The sequence below is a fragment of the Danio rerio genome, chromosome 11, assembly GCF_052040795.2.
Source record: "Danio rerio strain M-AB ecotype USA chromosome 11, GRCz13ab, whole genome shotgun sequence".
Classification (NCBI taxonomy): domain Eukaryota; kingdom Metazoa; phylum Chordata; class Actinopteri; order Cypriniformes; family Danionidae; genus Danio; species Danio rerio.
In genome coordinates, this window is record NC_141031.1 from 20,838,413 (window position 1) to 20,851,939 (window position 13,527).

The window sequence follows — 13,527 nt, forward strand, 5'->3', positions numbered from 1 at the left end:
CCCATATTTATGAATCATGTTTTGTATTTCCGAATAGCATTAGTGTATTTTGAATTGTGTTCTGAATTTCTGAATCTGATTTGTAAGTTTAAGAATTGTGTTTTGAACTTATGAATGGGATTTGTGTATTTATGAATCATGTTTTAAATTTTAATTGGATTTGTGTATTTTTGAATTGGGTCTTGAATTTATGATTGGGATTTGTTTATTTGTGAATCGTGTTTTGAATTTACAAATTGGATTTGTGTATTTACGAACTGTGTTTTGAACTAACGAATAGAATTTGTGTATTTATGAATCATGTTTTAAATTTATGAATTGGATTTGTGTATTTTTTAATCGTATTTTGAATTTATGAATTGGATTTGTGTATTTATGAATCGTGTTTAGAATTTGCAAACATTCATAGTACTATTGGTTCGAGTCCCTGCGGGGTAAGTTGGCATTTCTGTGTGGAGTTTGCATGTTCTTCCTGTGTTCGCGTGGGTTTCCTCCAGGTGTCCGGTCCAAAAATATTTGGTATAGGTAAATTAGGTATACAGGCTAAATTGTCTGCAGTGTATGTGGGTGAATGGGTGTGTTTATGTGTGTGTGGATGTTTCCCAGTGATAAGTTGCAGCTGAAAGGGCACCCGCTGCGTAAAGCATGGATAAATTGCCTGTTCATTCCACTGTGGCAACCCCAGATTAATAAAGGGACTAAGTTAAAAAGAAAATGAATGAATGAATGAATGAATAAATGTTTATTTTAATCCCAGCATTATTCAGTATATCTTTTGAGTTAAAAAGAAGCATTTTAAACTGGCTTGGAACATATGAAGATTGAATAATTTAGTTTTTATTTTTGGGGTGAACTACCCTTTTGACACCACAATGACTTTGAGTTCTAGTTCAACTACAAAAACATTGACACACGCAAGACTGCCTTGCTTGTTCAAGCAGTCAGACCTGTCAAACAAAACAATGGTGGCTTAAGGGCAGAACTTTCTGTTTTGCCAGCCAATAGCAAAATGACAAAGCTCATCAGTAATGCAAAGTTCTTTTTCATTGTGCTCACTATGCCCACCACATACTCATTTACACACACAAAATATAGACTTTTACAACTTTGCATATTTATATATTCATTGAGTGAGACAGAGTTAAACATACTTTACCAGATTCTGCTTTCGAAACTCCTTATAGATTGTAAGCTTGAATAATTGACTCATTTAATAATCCCCTCATTCTAAAAGTTTCTCTGTTTTTATCTATTGAACACATTTGGATTTCTTTCAGTGTGATAGCCTCAGCTCACACAGGCGGAGCCTGTTCTGGGATCTTTTTCCTCTGTGTGCGGGTGTTTGTGTAGAAGTAATTGGTGAGAATTACAGTATGTAGTGCTGGCCCTGTACAAGAGACTCTCTCTGTTCTCTATCCTGCACCAGACAGCTGCTCTGCTCGCCTTTTTTTCTGAACTTCCTACACAGTCTGCAAACTGCTCTTGCTCAAGCTGGAAACATACACATATATTTCAGATTATCACTATAAAACTAATCAAACGGAGACCAGGTTTAAACTAACGAATAATTACTAAAACTGCTGGAAGAAGGCATTTGAATATAAAAAGACATTCCACTTTAAAAAAAGAAAGCACATACGTCTGAAAGTGAAACTTAACTCTGAAGCATGAATGCAGCATGCCATGAATTACTAGAGGATCTTCATGTGATAAAAATGACTTTAAATAGCACATCTGACAAGAAAAAATACACTTTTACACTCTGAAAATGACTTTTTGTGCTTATTCAAACTACTTGTTGAAAAATCAGTTCTTAAGTTTTTTTGGAAACAAATGAATTGCTTTATGTTCAATCCTCTCAAATCTGCAAAAGCCATTAAGTTAACTTAATCAATTTGTGCTGGGACAACATGGAATTGTGTGGAACCTAGCATTTTACAGTGTAGGGTTAAATTTTCGCTTTTAAAATACATTAACTATGACTTTTAGCTCAAGAGTTTGCTGCTTATTACAGTAATTATGCAATAGTTGAGTTTATGTATCTTAATATGTAATTTATGTATCTTAATCATAGGATTTGTGTATGTTAGGTAATAAGCCAGTAGTTAATTATGGGCATTTGTACATAAACTAAAGTGTTACCCCCAAAACCCCTCTCACTGACAAAAACAGGAGCATTCTATCTTGTCTATTAGTGTGTTGAAAATATACATTTTATTGTAAATACGCTATGTGCCTTTTGATAAAGCAGCTGCTATATACCCTAAAATAGCACGAAAAATGACTTTGTACTGCATCATGACTGTAGGTCTCAGCTGTGTAGTAATGAACTTGCTTGCATAATATGCATTAGAAATGGTAGACTGTCACTTTAAGTACAGAACAATATAAATAAACAGGTTATGTTGGAAAATCAGCCTGGTGATGCTGTAATGTGGAATGAATGTATGGGGACTGAATGCGCCACGAAGTGAAAAGAAAGAAGTGGTGAAAAGAACCTTCAAAGATATATGAGAGATAGATATGTTTCAGAAAAGATTGGAAAACCTGTTGGCCTGGACGGTACAGTAAAATATCAAAGAGATGTAAATTCTGTCATTAATAATTTCTCACCCCCATGTCATTGCAGACCCAGAGACCTTGTTTATCTTTGAAATAAATATTAAAATATTTTGGGTGAAATCTGAAAGCTCTCTGAACCCCCATAGTTCAAAGCTCAAAAAATGGGTACCAAGTCTTACTTGAAACAAAGCACATGCCAAACCAGGTTATACGTCAGCAGCGTGACATATACAGTGAATAGTGCTCTTATGAACTTGCATCCTGCAATGCACTGAACAAACAAGTCATTTTTGTTTAATTTTGCACATAGAAGTGCATAGGAGTGTGCATTTTCTTGGAATTATGTGCAGAGTTCATCTGAGCACAGTATGGCACCATGCTGATGTTTGTACTTTGCTAACATGACGCAAAATAATCTCCCAGTCTCCCCAAATCCCCCTCTGTGCATAGCAGTCCTCATAATACAGTTAAGCAATGCAAAATCCTTTGTTTGAAGTCGATGAAAAAGGTTTGCAAACCATTTCACTTTCATAATATGCCATGTTAATGTAAAACATAGAAAGAGCAAAATTTGCAGGAGAATTTACAAAAACTAAACATACAGTAAATTATTAATAATGAATAAATACCAATCTGATTTCCCAGAGATGGGTTGCAGCTAAAAGGGCATTCATTCCGCTGTGGCAACCCCAGATTAATAAAGGGACTAAGCTGAAAAGAAAATGAATGAATACCAATCTAAGAAGTTTGAATTTATTAAGAGATGTTTTTATATTTAATACACAGTTTGTTCTTCTTTTTTTTCTAGGTCTCTAAAATGTATTATTGTAAAATATTATTGCATAGACTGTTTTAAATTTTAATATGTGTTAAAATACAAAATTATTGCATTATATGTCACTTTGTCCTTTAGAAATCATCAAATAAAAGTTTTTTTTTTTTTTAGAAAAACAAAAAGTTTCCCCAAGCAAAAGGACATTTCTTTATCTAGTCCATCTAATCAGGATTAGGTTATCAAAAGTAAATCTGACATTCCAGAACAGAGCCAAACCCAAACCCAAGTTTTTTGCCTTCTGTTGGTGATACCCATGGGACGATAACCATGTTTAAGGTAGTCTGCGGTTTAGAAAAGTCAAGGTTTTAAAACTGTCAAACTTTTCAGCAATACCGTTCCTAAAGGATGAGTAAGATTTTTTATTTACATTTTTAAAAATATTTAGGGCAACAGTAGCTCCAGCAGAAAAGATCTCTAAAAATGCTGTTTTAAATAAAAAAAAAAACAATGTTTTTAAAAAAAATGAAAACAGCAGAAGTCAATAATTCATTTGCATTATTTAGCCTGAAACGTTTCATATTGTATACAAAGGGGAAAAAAGGTTTTGTTTTTTACTTAAACATTTAAAAACAAGATATTGTAGAGCAGTAATCTCAATATCTTGATACTGTGATATTTATATCCAAGGTAATCATACCGTCAGAATCTTATACCTAAATGGTTAAAACCATTAACACCATAAACATCATTTTAAAGGTTAATTACATCCATCAATAAGCAAACAGTGTTCACTTTAATAGTAATTCCAATTTTTGGGCCACAAACAAGAACAAAAACCGATTAAAAATGTACCTTCCTCATTTTGCTGTTATCGAGATCTCGAATGAAATGTAAATGTCTGCAGGTGAGTTTAATCAGTTACCAATCGGTGGATTTGAGAACAAAAATGTCATTGTTTGAGGGTTACATTAGACCAAGAAAAACCATTTCTTCTTTACACACGTCACAGGGTTATTGGGTTAAAATAACACACATCAAGGAAGTGTTTGTGTGCATGAGAGTGCGGGAGAGAAACATGAAGAGCGAGAGATCAGTGCCTTCAAGGTCAAATGAGTGCTGAGTGCCATGTGACATTCGTTTTAGTGTGGCATTGATTTCTCACCCCTCTCTTCCCTTAGGCTAAGAAACAAGAGACCCTATGCCTCTGTCTTTCTCTCGCTCTGGCCTATAACACACTCACACACACAATGGTTGGTCAAGGTTAGTGTGGAAAAGCCAATTCCTCTCTGAAACAGGGCTCTCTGTGCGACTGCCAGTTTGCTATCAAATGTGTGTGCAATATTAGGACTGGAATCCGCTGAGCTGCAATGTTTTAGAAAAGGATTTTGGGCACACAGAAGTATTTGTGTGTGTGTGTGTGTGTGTGTGTGTGTGTGTGTGTGTGTGTGTGTATGTTGGCATGTTGACCTAAAGGTGAAGCTGAGCTGTCAGCGGTGTCCATTTCTGCCTTGCGCACACTTCACAAAAGCTTCATTAATCCAAGACTAACAGAGAGCAGTCTGTGCGTTCGCTACCATAAAAGTACGCAACAGACCTTTTGTTTATCTGCCTTCAAAGTCGATGCAAAATGAGTAATGACAGACCTATGGAACAAAAAAAACAAAAAAAAAACAATACAGTTGGGGGTTGCGCTCTGAGGCTCTTTACAAAACACTTTGTGCTCGCCGAAGGCAATAGGACTAGAAAAAAAAGTCAAGACAAAGAGTATGGTGGGTTTGAATTCTACTAATGGTGTTTGTAAAAGAGCCATGTGTGCTGCAGAGACAACACAGTTGTTGACTGACAATGTGTCGGTGTGCTATCATCGCTGCTTTCTTCTCCCCTGCAGTTTGGGAGATAAATAATTAATTGGAGGTGCATGTTGTTGATTAAGACCTTTACTAACATGTGCTGTCAGACTGAGCCCAATGTGTTGATCCGATTCATCACACAGGTTGAAGACTTACACTAGATACTGGTGACGTAAATACATTTATTATACAGGACAATAAAAGAGACAGACTACTGGAGCTCTTGCTTAATGTTAATCACATCACGTTTGAAAGAGGAAAGAACAAACAGGATGGTGCAACTTTTTGCTTTTGCATGCAAGTTTAAAAGGGAAATATTTAAAATGTCTAAGACTGTGGTTGGTAAGAAAATGGTGCAATGTATAGGGTAGGCACTAGGCAGCAATAAAAAGGAACTCAGATTCAATGCATTATATGTTAGTAGGCTATGCATTAGGTCTGAACAATATATTGCTCCGACATCAATATCACAATCTGAAATTGTCACATGACACATTTAGATTGTTCATTAAAGATTAAAAGATAAAGATATTATTAAATGAAAATTTTCAAACTATTTATACAGGGATGACCATGTTATTTCAGCTTCGTACTGGAAGGTTGCTAGACTCCCATGAAAATTAAAAAACACTGTTTATTCTTTTATTTTTGCAAGCAATTTATTATAATTTATGCAGATGCACTGCATAGAAAAAGACTTAATCATCCCAGTCGATCTAAATAAACATACTCTTTCTAAATAGAGCTGTTCAAATCCTCTGGTGAAATAATTTTTATCTCACCGTATATATTGCAGCAAGAAAAATATTACAACGTCAGATTTCTCCAATATTGTGCAGCTCTAATATGCGCAATATAGCAGTAACCATACTGGTATTGAGCCAATGTTTTTTAAAGAACAGTGACAATATTAGTATATTTTTAGTTAGTTTTGTATCATCAATATCATTTTTATATATGAAGCACTCAGAACATTTAATCAAAATGATCTCTAACATTCAAGAACACGTGAATTGGATGCTTGCTCGTACAATATTCAAGATAATGTCTGTACGGTAATATAAATATGTCATGAATAGAAAGAAGACTGATTCAAAAGTACAACCATAGAGCCAGATATAAAGTTCATTCATTCATTTTGCTTAAGCTTAGTCCCTTTATTGAACAAGTGTTGCCACAGCAGAATGAACCATCAACTTATCTTAATTTTTTTATATAGTGGATGTACTATATAAAAGTAGCTGCAACCCAGTACTGAGAAACATCCATTACACACTCATTCATACATCCACTCTTATACACTATGGCCAATTTAATTTATTCAATTCACCTATAGAGCATATCTATGGACAGTGGGGGAAACCGGAGCACCTGGAGAAAACCCACGCAAAGACGGGGAGAACATGCAAACTCCACATAGAAATGCCAAATGACCCAGGACTTGAACCAGTGACCTTCTTGCTGTGAGGTGATAGTGCTGACAACTGAGCCACAGTGTCGCCCCCAGATATAATAAAGCTATCATAACCATGTAATATTAATTACCTCATACTGTATGTCGACAAGATGCCAGGGAGTTGCTGAGTTTGTGCAAACGTATACATATCGATATGATCAGATGCTTCTAAAAATGTTAGTTCACCTAAAAACTAAAAATGATGTTATTTATTATTCACTCTCACGTCCATCCAATCCCAGAATTCCCTCATCCTTCATGAACAGGAATGGTCATGAGACATTCAGAGTCCAGAAAAGGAACCAAAAGCATTGCCTTGCTTAGCATTATTACAGGTTGCATGATTACAGTCACATGAAATGTTTTGAAAATATTTTTGGTTCCTTTTCTGGACCTTGACTGTTTAAAGACTGTTCCTGTCTATGGAGAATGAGAGAGCTTTCAATTTTTAATCAGATTTACCTTTATTTTGTTATATTTACAATTTCATCCAGACATCAGACATCAACATTCTTTTCCAGCTTGTATTTCCTTCCACCAGTCACCAGTTTTGCTAATAACAAGAGTTTCTAAATTTGGCATACTTCCTTGTATATGTCATTTCTTGGCAATCATAAAAAATCATCAGCTTTATCAACATTATGCATAAACCATCAAAACTAATAAGCTTGCATTATGGAGTTAATTTAATATGTGGCTTCATAGTTCTGGGCCACTAATTATCCGTGTCTAGTCCAATTTTGGTGCATGTATAATCTTAAATATGAAACAACTATAAAACAATGAATGCTATCGCAATAAATGCAATTATTATTACCTGGGCTTAAAACCCCACTATAAGTCCCTTCATACTGAGTATATGCCTTGCAAATATGCAAGTTTTTAGTTGTGAAAATATTAAAAACAAACACAGCAAGAACAATAACCACCACATCTCACATCCAGCCAACAGATATCTCTCATGCTCTGTTTTGAAGACTGGGTTGAGAGATGGTGGATGCTTGGGTAAATATTGTAACAGAGATAATTGTGTAGTCTGCTCCTTTTGTAATGACAGATAATGCTTTCGAAAAACAGGTCAAGCTGTTTTAGAAATTATTTCAAGCTATAATAGGCCTATTTTATGCGTATGGTTTTAGATGGGAATGAATATGCTTCCATTAGTCTCAGTAACTATGGAAACCACGCACATCCAACTCAGTTTATCAACCACTTTTCATATCGTATCATGTGAAAAATATATTTACGTCAAGACTAGTTTGTTTATATCTCTTAATCTCAGAACTTGAAAAACAAGACGGTACAGTGGGTCAACACTCACTTTGACGTTAAAAAAATGTATTCACGTAAAAAACATGTACATTTTACAGTATGGAGGATCAGGAGCGGGAAGGGGTTGTCGGTCTGGTCTTTCTGTATGTGTTTACATAACTTTATGGCAGTGTATTCTCTGAAACATGTCGCCAAGTACAGCTGCTGTTGCTGCTGCTTCCGCGTATCTGAAAGCGTAACTTAGTCGAATAAAGTGAAACAATGTATTTAGTTTCTTTTCTTCCCTTAAATTTAAATGTGAACACACATATCAAACATTTAAAGGACTTCCTGTCCAAATAAATGGTATCTAATCTCTAGTTACCGAGTGTGTCTCGAATTGTTTCAGTAATGGATTTGTTGAAAAAGTGTGTCGCTGGATTCGCAGGCAAAACATCGAAAATGCGACAAAATCTATTGGTCGCTGGAGGACAACGTGGACGCTTCAAGTTTTACATGTATGTCTCTACGCGACCGATGGGCGGATTAATACAAACACCTACAAACCCCGCTAAAAGTGGAAAAGTTGTAAATATAAAACTTACCAGCTTCAGAGTCCGCGAGGTTTCAATAGCTCGTGCAGTGCAGTGCTGTTTTAAGTTGAGAGCAGATTCAGCAGAATGAGCAGAGCAGCGTGTTTGAGGAAGTATTTACCCGCTCACAGTGCCTGTCTGGGGTGACAATACTGGAGGAGGAGTGACGTCGGGCAGGTAGAGAGGGAGGGAGGGAGAGAGAGAGAGAGAGAATGATGTTGATGTTCCTATATAATAATCCATACTCATGGATCAATAATCCACTACAAATTATCTATCTATCTATCTATCTATCTATCTATCTATCTATCTATCTATCTATCTATCTATCTATCTATCTATCTATCTATCTATCTATTTTTAAATAATAAATTTAGTGCCAAAGTATTTAAAAAACTACATTAAAAATAACATACATGTATTTAAAAAAATGTAATAGCCTACATATAGATATAATATATATCCATCTATTTATCTATCTATCTATCCGATTTTGTCTTTTCTTATTAAAAGGTATAGGCTCTTTGGGTGTCTTTCCATGATAGTTATTATATCATAGTTAAAAACTAATCAGATAATCAGTTATGGCTACTTATTTTATGCTGGAGGAAATGTGTTTGCACTTGTTAAACCTCTCATTTAAACCCTCTTGGACTGATTTATATGGCCATTAGGTGAATGATCAGGTGGTTTCGTTTCCTGAAGGCAGGACATTCCTGACGGAAACCTTAGCTTTGGGAACTCCATTCAGGCCCGCCCCATACACCTACACAAGGACTGGAAATGGACATAACACACACGTACGCACACACACCAAAGACTCTCTCTCTCTCTCTCTCTCTCTCTCTCTCACACACACACACACACACACACACACACACACACACACACACACACACACACACAAAAGAAGCAACAGTCACATGGTGCTGAGTCACAGACTGCCCCACCCCTACAATCTAGGTCTGTCAGTACTTTATAAAGCTCCGAGTTTCTGGGTTTCTATTTTTAGTATCATTTCCAACAACTGTCCGTTCACCGAAACAGTTTATGTATAACAAATTTAGAGCATAGACTGAAATCCAACAGCTACAGTCATTATAGAAAGTTCTGTGAAACACTGAAGACTTACTGTACAAAATTATGATGAATGGTTTCACTTCTCTTCTGCTTCATAGAACTGCTTCTTGCTAGTATTTTTTTTTCTTCTCCTTTACTGTTTCTCTTTCCTGCTTATATTTTATCTCTGCTCTTCGTTTTAGTATCACCCCTTTTAGATTATCAGTCTTGCCTCACTTCTCTATGATATTTTTCCTTCATCTTTTTTTTGTTTGTTTTAGAGCATCTATCTTAGTTTGTTTAAAACGATGCCTTAAGAAAATACTTTTTAATAGACAACCATCTTGCTATAAATAAAGTGTTGTTTTTCATCAAAATGTAAAGCATATACAGTGCTCAGTATAAGTGAGTACGGCCCATTTTGAAAATGAATATTTTATCCATTTCTCAGTTAATATAGTCAATGCATTTTGGTGCATTTACACAAAACAGATTTATTAAACATATTTATTTATTTGAAAAATTCTTCAGTGTTTGGGGTTTATTTCTTAACTATCGGGGTGGGCAAATCAGCCACTCAACCTCTGAGGATTCTTCAGAGACTTAATTTACTTATTTTACATATCTAATTATTTCATTTTACTTCTTTATTTTATTTTCTGTTGTCATTTGCTAAACTATGTTGTCATTGTTATTTGTTCATTGACTCATTGTATGGGATTTGTCCGAGACAGTGCCAAGTGTTGTGTGTGTTTGTGTGTGTGTGTGTGTGTGTGTGTGTGTGTGTGTTTGTATGTTTCTTTGTGGTTGTTCTTGAAAAACCCAATAAAATATAGTTATAAAAAAACATATATTTTTATTAAAATAATATTTTAGTCACCAAACATATTGTTTGAAAAAATAAAAGATAATACAATTCAATTTAAGCAAAATATAAAAAAAATAAATTACAACCTACAAAACTTTACTTTTTTAAAAATTTGTATTTAACATTTTTCTTTAACATGTAAATTTGGATACACTTGTTTTTGGACCGTTATTGTAAGTTATTTTGTTAGATAAGCTCTAGATTTGGCTTTAGTACTGACCAATGTATATGCACAAATATAATATTGTAAAGCTTCATATTAAAAATATAAATTTAAAAGATAGATTTGTGAGGGTGTACTTATATATGCTGAGCACTGTACCTCAAACCTTTACATTTTTAAAACAAGGCAAATTTGAATTATTATTTATCCTATACTCTGCAATAAATTATTGGTTGCTTCATCCAAAATGTGAATCCAATAACAACACATAGTCTCTGAATTTAAAAGTTCATTTAAAATATTTTTCCCCTTGCTTTGGTTTTCCCTTAAAATATATATTTTTTTGTTTTAATTAAAAGCTTGACAAAGAGTTGAGTAGTTTGTAGGACAGTATACTAGTGTGTTATTCAGCATGTATATCATAAAAAGCCCATTAAATACCCAATGTTTTCCAAAACAAAATTTGTGGACAAACTTCAAACTTTTGAACAATGAAGAGATAAACTGCAATAACGTTTGTCTGACAAGCATATTTTAAATACGCAAGAAAATAATAGTTATCGAAGTTTTCATTCTGCTTAGTGATAAGGGAAAGAACTGTATAGGTTTAACCGGAGTGTGGGGGAAAATACACACAGCAAAAATGCTTTTCTTAGATTTTTTTTCTTGTTTGTAGTCTGAATATCAAAATATTCTTAAATCATGAAGCATTTTCTGGACAAGCAAACCTTATTGTCTTGATTAAAGTAATACAATGGCAAAATTGGGGGATTTTTGTTTTTGTTGTGTTTGCTTAAAGCAAATTTTAAATTGAAAACAAGATACTTTTTCTTACCCCAATGGCAGATTATTTTGCTTGTTTTAAGGAAAAATTCACTTAATTTGGGCACATTATTTCTCAAATCAAGACAATATTTTTTACTTGTCTTGAAAATGCTTCTTGATTAAAGAACTAGTAGATATTTATACCAAAAACAAGACAAAACCTTAAAATAAAAAAAAGCATTTTTTGCAGTGCAAAAGCGCAATGAGCATGTTTAGTCCACCAATAAACATAATAAAACCTGTCTAATTTGGCTGTGTGTGATCTTATCTTTATTCCCTAAGGCTCGGCATCTTCAAGTTTCCTAGCAATATGAAAGCTCGGCAAATCAAGACTAAAGCTATTATTTTCTCTTTTTTCCCAGATCAAATCAATCAAAATAGCCAAAACTACAAGTGTAAATCCTTGCTCTACTTTCAGAAGTGGCTCTGAATTAATTTTTCTTAAAATTTTGATTTGCAAATAAAGTGGCGACCTCAAACAAACTGAATTATGCACAAAATTAAATAGAATACTTAAATGTATTCATAAATGATGCAAATTTATATTTGTGCAAATTTATAAATAAATGGGCAGGTTTTACACAACCTGCCCAAGTTGTTAGTCAGATTTCACATTCCTCTCTCCTCCTCCTCATGAGCCACCAATTAAAACTATTGCTCTGCCTCCTTCATAAAGTCATAAACATGAAAGACTCTAATGACTTCCCTGACCGTCCTGCTTAGTCTCGATGGACTCTCCCTCTCAGTGAGGCTGATCATTGGACAAAAGAATGACCACACGAGGGAGGAGTCAGTGCCCATTTCACACTGCAGCTCGGGCAAACAGCAATCAGTGAGTAATGACAGGAACCCAGCAGGGAGGAAAGAGGAAACCCCCCAAAATGTGCAATTGGTCTGACTTTGTGGCCTTTTAGTTTCTGATGCATAAATCTGGCGCTGAAGAAAAAGGAATGGAGCATTTTGATTATGTAACATGAATGTAACTAAAACAGAAACTATAAGACTATCTGTGGGTTCCTGTGTCAGAAGTAATGTCCTTTTTAATCGACGAGAAATTATTAGGTATTCTAAACATCATTTTGTACCCTGCTCTGTCGTTATAAACTTGTTCTCAGTTTAAAAAAGCCAGGAATGTTAATTTCCAAGCTCTGTCCAAGAAAAGAAAGCTTGATAATAGTGGTGACCTCATAGACACAGTGATAGCGCTCTGAAACTCTGCCCTCCCATTAGAGAGAGAAAAAGAGAAATATTCATCTGGTGATGGAAGATCTGGAAATAAAGTGCAAAGGTGCTAATGTAATGGGATAAATTAAGCTGATTGAGGAGAGCAGTGCTAACAGAAGAAAACCTCAGATTGTTTGGAAACAAAAGATGCTGCTTTACCATTCAAATGCAAGTGTTTTGAACATTCAAATGCAGAAAGGAGTGAAGGACTCCGAACTCTAATGTTCTCTAAGTTTTGGTCTGTAATGGAAGCGAAGACCATTCATGAAAATATAAAAGCCGGCTATATAAGCTCATGTTCCTCAAGCCTAATAGATCCTGTTGTGATCCTGTTCTCTTTTTGAAGAAAGAGGAAAGCCTGTATCACAATTTTCACCCAGTGACTCTCCGATATGTAAAATATGCTTTTCCTACAGTTGTAAGGACAATAAGAGATTAATAAAAGCCCTTTTCCAGAAGGATGTTGCATTAAAACCAAATGCAATAGCATATTGAAATCAATTCATGAGTGATGTTGCTTGGACAAAAGTTTGGCTTCTGCCTAATCACTCTTAACAAACAAGGTTAAAAAGACTTTGTTTAAACTCCTGCACAGAATATATCCTGCCAAACTTTATTTAACTAAATTTTAAATAGATATAGATGTGATATGCAGCTTTTTCAAGCAAAGGCCAGAGAGTGCTGTTCATTTACTTTGGTATTGCTCTTATGTGTCCTTTTTTATTGGTGAAATGTAATTCACAGTATTGCTGTCAGTATTGATTACAATATTCTTTTAGGATTTTTTTAAACTCTAGAGACAAAAGAACCATACACTTTTTAGTAATTACTTTATTTTAATGACCAAATTTCATATTCATAAATGTACATTTTCAGGTAAAATTCCATGTTTTATTGCAAA

At 34.6% G+C, this 13,527-nt stretch overlaps 1 protein-coding gene across 1 annotated transcript in view; it reads right to left on the reverse strand.

Moving 5' to 3' along the window:
• Window positions 1–8,578, reverse strand: part of prkcdb (protein kinase C, delta b) — a 39,896-nt gene extending 31,318 nt beyond the window's left edge. The window contains 1 exon segment of the mRNA NM_001365237.1: window positions 8,500–8,578. The gene's annotated coding sequence lies outside the window, so the exon portion shown is untranslated.
• Window positions 8,579–13,527: the final 4,949 nt, after the last annotated feature.